This window comes from Platalea leucorodia, assembly GCF_965183815.1.
Source record: "Platalea leucorodia genome assembly, contig: HAP1_HAP1_SCAFFOLD_24, whole genome shotgun sequence".
Taxonomy (NCBI): domain Eukaryota; kingdom Metazoa; phylum Chordata; class Aves; order Pelecaniformes; family Threskiornithidae; genus Platalea; species Platalea leucorodia.
The window spans coordinates 285956-293799 of record NW_028121458.1 but is presented as its reverse complement, the minus strand read 5'-3'; the positions used below and the strand labels follow the sequence as shown (position 1 = coordinate 293799).

Sequence of the window (7844 nt, the reverse complement as noted above, 5' to 3'; positions counted from 1 at the left end):
CCAGGGAAGACAAATGCCCCAAGAAGAAGCCCTTGGGGGTGTGCGGATGCTGGTTTGCCACCACGTGCATGACGATGAGGGTTTTCTCAAGCACAAACACTATGCAGGTCATGAGAGAGAGGGAAGAGATTTGCCTATGGGCTGGGAATGTTCCCCATTCCATAGGTATGGGGGACTCCATGATGGCCCCATTGCCCTTTCTCCACCTATGAGGAAGAATATTTGGTTCAGTTTTAGTTTAGTTTTATCCTTGGACTCCCTGGCAAGGGTCATCTCTAGGGAAGCTGTGGGTTTCCTAAAGCCTATTTCTAAATTGTTCCATTTCAAGTGAGCGTCTGCATCCACCTCCTCCCTGCTTCTACTAACTATGGAACTTCCTCATGAGTTCCCTCTTCACCCAAGCTGGTCTTGTCAGCTATGGACTCAAACCTGCTCTTTGTGGGAGCTTCCGTCATTGAAGACCAGCTGTACTGAGTTGTGCTGCCCTTCACTGCTGCCCACAGGATCCCCACTAAAAGCCCCCTGAACAGGCCAAAGTCTTCCCCTCTGAGGTCTGACACCTGCACTCTGCTCCTCTCCTTCCTCAGGCTGCTCAAGAGCTGCACCCCCCTATTTCAGGGTCACTACAGCCAAGGATGACACTGGTTTTCATGTCCCTGACCAGCTCTTCATGGTCTGCAAGGACCTGATCCAGGTGAGCATTGTCTATGTTGGTCCAGCTCGTGGCTTTCCTAAGCAATTGCTCCAACATCCTCCAGAAACCTATTGGTCTGTTTTCACAGTGCTGTCTTCCCCCTCCAATGAATGTCAGGGTCATTAAAGTCCCCAGAAAGAGCCCCAGGTCACTGATCTGGAGACTTCCTTGAGTTGCTTAAGTAAGAGCTTGTCCACCTCCTCCCCTTGATTGCAGGTTCTTTATATCCCGCCACGATGTCGCCCAAACTGGCCTCTCCTCTGATCCTCACCTACAAGGGCTCACCCAACCTGTTGACCTCTAGATTCATTGGACTCTTTGAAGAGTGTATCATCAAGAGAGTGAGTAAAAGATGGGGGAGAGGAGAACCAGAAGAAGGGGAGAACGTAGGCCCACAAGTGGAGACCCCAGTGCAATGTGCTGCTTCTTCATGCAGTGCCTTGCATCTCCCGGACAGAGATGGGACAGAGCTGGCCTCACTGCAGGGGTGGGGATCAGTCACTTGCACACAAGCACCGAAGGAATCGGAGATGCGCCTGGGGTGTCTGTCACGCACCCGCTCTGAGGGGACATGGCTTTCCTGCAGGTGCTGTGCTGTCCCTGCCAGCCACAGGCAGGTTTGGTGGAGAGCCTTGGTGTCTCACAGAGCCCTACAGGCCTGTATTTGGCCATTCCGTGAGCAGCTGCCCTGCATTAGGTCGGGCTCCATGGGGATGTGTGAGACAACTCTTGTTACAGACAGTGCAGAGCTAGTCAACAGCTAAAGGAGGACAGAAAGAGAGAGACTTCTCTCTCCCTCGGGCACAGAACTGCATTTGGTCAGCTGAACACCTCTATGGGCGGCCCTGAACAGCCTGAGGAGGGACGGGTGGTGATGTCCTAAATGTGGGCGTCTGCCATCATTTCAGCTGGCATCCTCACCAGGCTGCAGGATGATGCCCCCAAATTTTTCCCAGCCTCTAAGTACTGCTCCATTATCGTGGACTACATCTGGCACCTCAAATGTCACCAGGCATTTGTATGTGAACTCCTGGTCTCCATCTCTGATCATGGGACCATAGAAAAGGAGTGCAGGTGCCTATTTTTAACAGACGCCATGACTTAAGCAAGGGCAATCCCACCTCCTGGGGGTTTGTGGCAGGCATGGGAGGCAGCTGAGGTCCCTTCCAGCCCCAGCACTACAAATCCAGCATGAGATGCCTCCACTGACTCAGCTGATTGCCTTCCCTCAGCATGGCTAAAGGAGATGCCTCCCTGGCAGTCTCCAGGTGTCCTGTCTCATGATGGGCCAAGGAAGGGGGATTCGCAAACCTAACTGTGTCTCGGAGAGCAGCAAGGCCACTGCTGCAAAGAAACGTCTCTGCAGAGGTGAGACAGGCAACAGCGGTGATTCCTTCAGTCTCTTCCCAAGCAGGTTCCTGGAGAGCCCCAGGGACACCTGGAGGGAGCGCCAAGTGGGGTGGGGGGCAGAGAAAGTGACGTCTTGGGCAGGTCCCCTCCTCCGGGGCTGAGACAGGCTCCTGGGGTGGAGGGAGCTCCTGGTAAGCAGGCAGCAGTGCAGAGAGACAGCTCTGCCAAGGAGCAACTCCTCTGCCAAGTGCAGCAGGGCTCTGGGCAAAGGAGTAGGGCAGAGTGCGATTAAAGGCAGCCCGGAGTGGGAGGAGAGAGGGGAGCTGCAAGGGAAGAAACCTTTGCAGCCCTTGCCACGGTAAGTCTCTTGGTGCAGGGCAATGCAGCTGCCGTTGCGGGAAGGGTCTCCGAAAGCGTTCATAGGCTCCAGCCTGCAGGGTCTGTCAGGAGGCCTCCCAGCCCAGGGGCTCATGTTAGACCAGGGGGAAGGGGTGAAGGCAGGGGGTGCAGCCAGAGCTGCCCAGGGCATTTCAGAGGGGACTTTTGCAGAGGAAGAGCAAGGCAGGGGATCCCTTACAGCTAAAGAGCTTTCCTGAGGCTGTGCTTTCAGTTTCCTGCTGTTTCAAGACAAAGGGGAAAAGGCACTGCTGCGTTTGGAGGGGGAGCCTGAGAGTCCTGAGCTGCCACCCTGAGAGATCAGGAGGTCTGGTAGGAGCCAAGGCAACTGCTTGCATCCACTCCTCTACCTCCAGAGAGCACCAGCATCTCCTTTGCTGTCCTCAGCAGGGTTTCTCTGACCTGCTCCTTCCTGCCTGCAAGTGGGGAGTACCTCTGGAGAGTGCCTGGAACTGGGAGGTTTCTTGAGGTCAGAGCTGAGCAGACAGGAGTGGGTGATGGGGTCTGTGATCCCTGACAGGGAAAAACTGGAGGGCAGAGCAACAGTTCCCGGCAGGGATAGCTCCAGGCAGCAGCGACATGGGCAGAGAGCTCTAGGAACCTCCAACCCCAAATGCCATGGGAGGGAGAAGTTGGGAAGCTCCCTGCCATCCCCTCCAATGCAGACACCTGCCTCTGCGCAAGACCCCTGCTCCCGTCTCCCACCCAGCACAGCCACTGCCCTCAAGGCTGTGTGGTCCAGGGCAGGAGTTGCCTCCTGTGCAGCCAGAGCTCTGGCACAGGAGAGGAGCATCTCTCCTGACACGTGGCTGCTTCCCTCTGCAGGGCAAACGGGCTGAGAGCGACTGCCCTGGGCAGGGAGTCCTGCGGGGCTGTGAGCATCCCTCCAGAAGGGCACAGCTCTCCTGTAGGACCTTGGAGATGTCTGAGAGCACCCGATCTGCCCATGCCAATCTGCATCCTTGTCCTGTCCATCATGCTCTGCAGAGCTGTGCTGGAAGGAGAGGTGTTTTGAACTCTGCACCTGGCACAGGGCCCCTCTGCTCCCAGGACAGGCCAGTGTCTTTTGCAGAGCAACCTCTGGGTGCAGCCCTCCTGCAGCTGAGAGCGGTGCAAGCCCAGAGCAGCTGGGCACCAGGCTGATGGACAGAGCAGCCCTCCTGCATGGGAGCACTGATGGAGGTTTGCACTGAGGCAATGGGGCAATGGAGGAATTTGACCCTTTCCAAGACCATTTCCCAAGTGGATGGAGCTGTCTGAATACTAAAACACAGTGTAACGGTACATATTTGCTGCACCTCATCTCCCACCTTCCTCTGGGGAAGAAAGCCTCCTTCTGGGCTTTTTGCCCTCTGCTCTAGTGCAGCACAGGGAACTCCTCCCCAGGAAGCCTCCCTCCAAACACCCTGGGCTGTTGCTGCCTCCATGGGTCATTGCTGGAAAGCAGGGCTGACCCTTCAGGAGCCCCTGGGGAGAGGGCACGGCTCTGCACAGCACACTCAGCCAGCACAAACCACAGCTGAAGCCTCCGAGCTGCATAACAGCCCCCCCCAGGAAAGAAAAGCACCCTTAGGTAGTTCACAAAGAATGAATGAAATGTGGCTCAGAGAAGATTCTCTGAATTTTTCTCTTTTCTCTCCTTTGGCAGTTTCCATGCCCAGAAGCAGCAGATGTCCAATGGCAGCTCCATGAACGAGTTCCTTCTCCTGGCATTCGCAGACACACAGGAGCTGCAGCTCTTGCACTTCTGGCTCTTCCTGGCCATCTACCTGGCTGCCTTCCTGGGCAATGGCCTCATCATCACCGCTGTAGCCTGTGACCACTGCCTCCACACCCCCATGTACTTCTTTCTCCTCAACTTCTCCCTCATGGACCTGGCCTCCATCTCCACCACTGTGCCCAAAGCCATGGCCAGTTCCCTCTGAGACACCAGGGCCATCTCCTACTTGGGATGTGCTGCACAGCTCTTTTTCTTTCTCTTCTTCATTGGAGGAGAATATTGTCTTCTCACTGTTATGGCCTACGACCGTTACGTGGCCATCTGCAGACCCCTGCACTACGGGACCCTGCTGGGCAGCACAGCTTGTGTCCACATGGCAGCAGCTGCCTGGGGCACTGGCTTTCTCTATGCTCTGCTGCACACGGCTGATATATTTTCCCTACCCCTCTGCCGAGGCAATGTCCTGGACCAGTTCTTCTGTGAAATCCCCCAGATCCTCAAGCTCTCCTGCTCAGATGCCTACCTCAGGGAAGTGGGACTTCTTCTGGTTAGTGCCTGTTTAGTCTTTGGTTGCTTTGTTTTCCTTGTGGTGTCCTATGTGCAGATCTTCAGGGCCGTGCTGAGGATCCCCTCTGAGCAGGGATGGCACAAAGCCTTTTCCACGTGCCTCCCTCACCTGGCTGTGGTCTCCCTGTTTATCAGCACGGCAGTGTTTGCCTATCTGAAACCCCCCCTCCATTTCCTTCCCAGTTCTAAATCTGGTGGTATCTTTTCTGTACTCAGTGGTGCCTCCAGCCGTGAACCCCCTCATCTACAGCATGAGGAATAAGGAGCTCAAGGATGCCCTATCTAAACTGGCCCAATGGGCGCTATCTCACAGACAATAACCTGCCTCCCTTTCTATGCACATTTCCCACAGTTTATCTTAGTCCACCAGTCTGCCTTTTCCTCTTGTGATAATCCAAAGTATAGAGAATTTTGTGGGTTTATACTACTTATCTTGAGGCTTGATGTTATTGTGTCTGGCCCTTGTACCATACTGTATCAGATGTGGCCTGTCAGATAGCAGCTCTTCAGTAAAATGGGATCTCCCAGGTCCAGTGCCTGAAGGCCGGGCTCTTCCTCCAAAGGTATTTCCAAGATAATATCCAAGGAATTTGTCTTTTAAGCTGTCTGTTCTCCTCGTGTTCTCAATGTTTTAGGAGTTAAAGGTCATGTTACTATTTCATTCCACTGAGCCAAATGCTCTGGATTTAAAAGCTCTCTTTTTGGTGTCCAATGGGAGAGGAGATGGCCCATGAGCTCCCATTATCTCCTCAGGTTTCTTCATGTATGAGAGGAGTGATGGCATATACCAGACTCTCTGGAAATGAGTTTGGAGGGGTGAGGAGAGGAGAGGATGGGGACTCACCATGTGCCCTGGGGTTGGAATGAATGGAGGCTCAGAAGGTGAAACACCCTCAATGGTGAAGTCCCGAAAAGTAAAGCACTAAATAAATGTATCCATGAACAAGGTCTCTGCAATGCCATGGGAGTCAGTGGGGACCCAGGAGGAACAGGGAGGGGAGCCTGGAGAGATGCAGGAGCTGCCTGAGGAGGCCCAGGGCCAGGACTGTCACATTGTCCTGGGCAGTGGGGCTGATGGAGGCAGAGAAGGGGGCAAATGCAATCAGGTATGGGCATCACCTACAACATGTATTCAGGAGATCCAGAGTGTTCCTGGCCCCTATTTACTCATGCCCTTGGGGCCAGCACCATCCCTGGAGCTCATGATGAGCCTGAACTGAGCCTCTCTGCACTCTGAACAGTGCCTCTCTGCCCCCCAGGAGCTGCTGTGCCCTTCAGAGGGGCTGGGGCTGTGGGGTGAGTGCCCAGAGCTCTGCAGCACCCTGCGGTGGGCACTGCCGTGGGGCCAGCCCAGGCTGGGCTGCTCTGCTGGGCTGGGCTGGGGAGAGGGCAGGGGAGGTGGGGAGAGCTGGAGAGGGGCTGGGCTGGGCTGGGAAAATGCCTGGGAAAGGAAAGCCCCAGTGTAGAGCTAAGCTGTGTGAGTGTGCAGGGTGGGGGCACCCAGCACTGCTCACAGTGCAGTCAGGCATCATGGTGAAGGAAGCAAGGCACCAAAGGTGCATAAGTAAGAAGCCCAGTCCTTGCCATGTCCCCTGGCCACCTCGGGAAAGCTGCCCTGGGAAAACTGTCCCAGATCAGTGCCACACACCGGCCATTTCCATCTCTGGCCATACACCCCAACCCTGAGAAGTGATCTTTGCTGCATGGTCACTTCCCTCCTCCTCTGGGGCTCTGTGATATATCCAACTCCACCACCGGGATTAAGAAAAAGGGAACCAGTTTCTTAGAGACACTTATTACACACCAAGTCCCAGAGCTCTTGCCACAGCTGGTCTCTCTCAGCCAAGCCAGTTCTCAGACAGCTCCAGCTAGATCAGGTGCCCATGACCTTGTCTCAACAAATGTTGAAAAATCCACTGACTGACATCCCACCAACTGGCCTGCATCCTTGCTCCAGGGTTTCACTCTGAGGGATTTCGCTAAAACCCAGCTCTCTCAGCATCTCCTTGTCCATAATGTGCTCCAGGCCCCAACCAGTCTATCCTAGGCACAGGATCTGGCCTTTGTCCTCCTTCTATTTCATGAAGGTCCCCACAGGACAGTCCTCCTGCCTCTCAGGTTTCCCCTGAAAGGCATCCCTAAGGCACAGGAATGGTCCTCCCATGCTAGTAACATTGAAAAATGTGGTGAGAGTTGCCTCCTCCAGGTCATGGATACAGGTGTTAAACTGCACAGGGCTCAGGAGAGTCCCCTGTGCCACCTCACCAAACCCCAGTATGGCCCCTGGCCTTCAGGTAGAGTCTGGCCCCTTCACCACTGCTCTCTCAGCCTCGTCATCCAAGCGGCGTTTTGCCCATCTGTTTGTCTGTCCATCCAGACTGTAATGGCCTAACTTGGGTACAAGAACATTGAGGGAGACCTTGCCAAAAGGCTTGCTGAAGTGGAGGTAAATGACATCACCTGATGTCCCCTCATGCACAAAGGAAGCTACTTCCTCATGAAGGCAACCAGGTTGGTGAGGCATGATTTACCTTTGGGAAGTGCATGACGATGCTCTTCTCTTTTGGGTGCCCAGGAATGTCATCCAAGAGCACTCATTCAATGGTTTACTCCTCACCAAAGTGAGCTTGTCAGCCTGGGGTTCCCTGGGTTGCACTTTTGGCCTCTTTCAAAGATGGGTGCACCATTTGCTTGTCCTCACTCACAAGAGACCTCTACCAATCCCATGACCTTTCTGAAGGGATATTCAAAAGAAATACTGATCTTCACCTGTACCTTCTTCATCACTCCTCTGCCTGTTAGATGGTGTCTTTAGTTTCTCTAATCTCTCAAACTGTTTCACCTGTCCCCATACAATGACCATTTCTAATGCCATCTTTGCAGATGCAGACTCTCTAGGCAAAGGCCAGTTCCATTAGTCTCTAATTTTCTCCTCCCATTATTCTTTGTTCATTCGATAAGTCTCACCTACCCAGCTGCTGCTTTGAGCTTCACAGAGTTCAAAGCTTGCCTGTCTTTCAGTAGTCGAATTGTCTCTTTAGCCAACACTTGAGTTGTTTTCAAATCTATCTGTTTGTACCTATCTATCTAAAACATTTCTCATAAGATTATCCCTTG

The 7844-nt window shown here is 53.9% G+C and overlaps 1 pseudogene across 1 annotated transcript; it reads left to right on the top strand.

The window, feature by feature from the left end:
* The first annotated feature begins 4110 nt into the window (after window positions 1-4110).
* On the top strand, window positions 4111-5047 carry LOC309603157 (olfactory receptor 14A16-like; annotated as a pseudogene). The gene has a single exon. The product of its transcript is annotated as an olfactory receptor 14A16-like (transcript).
* Window positions 5048-7844: the final 2797 nt, after the last annotated feature.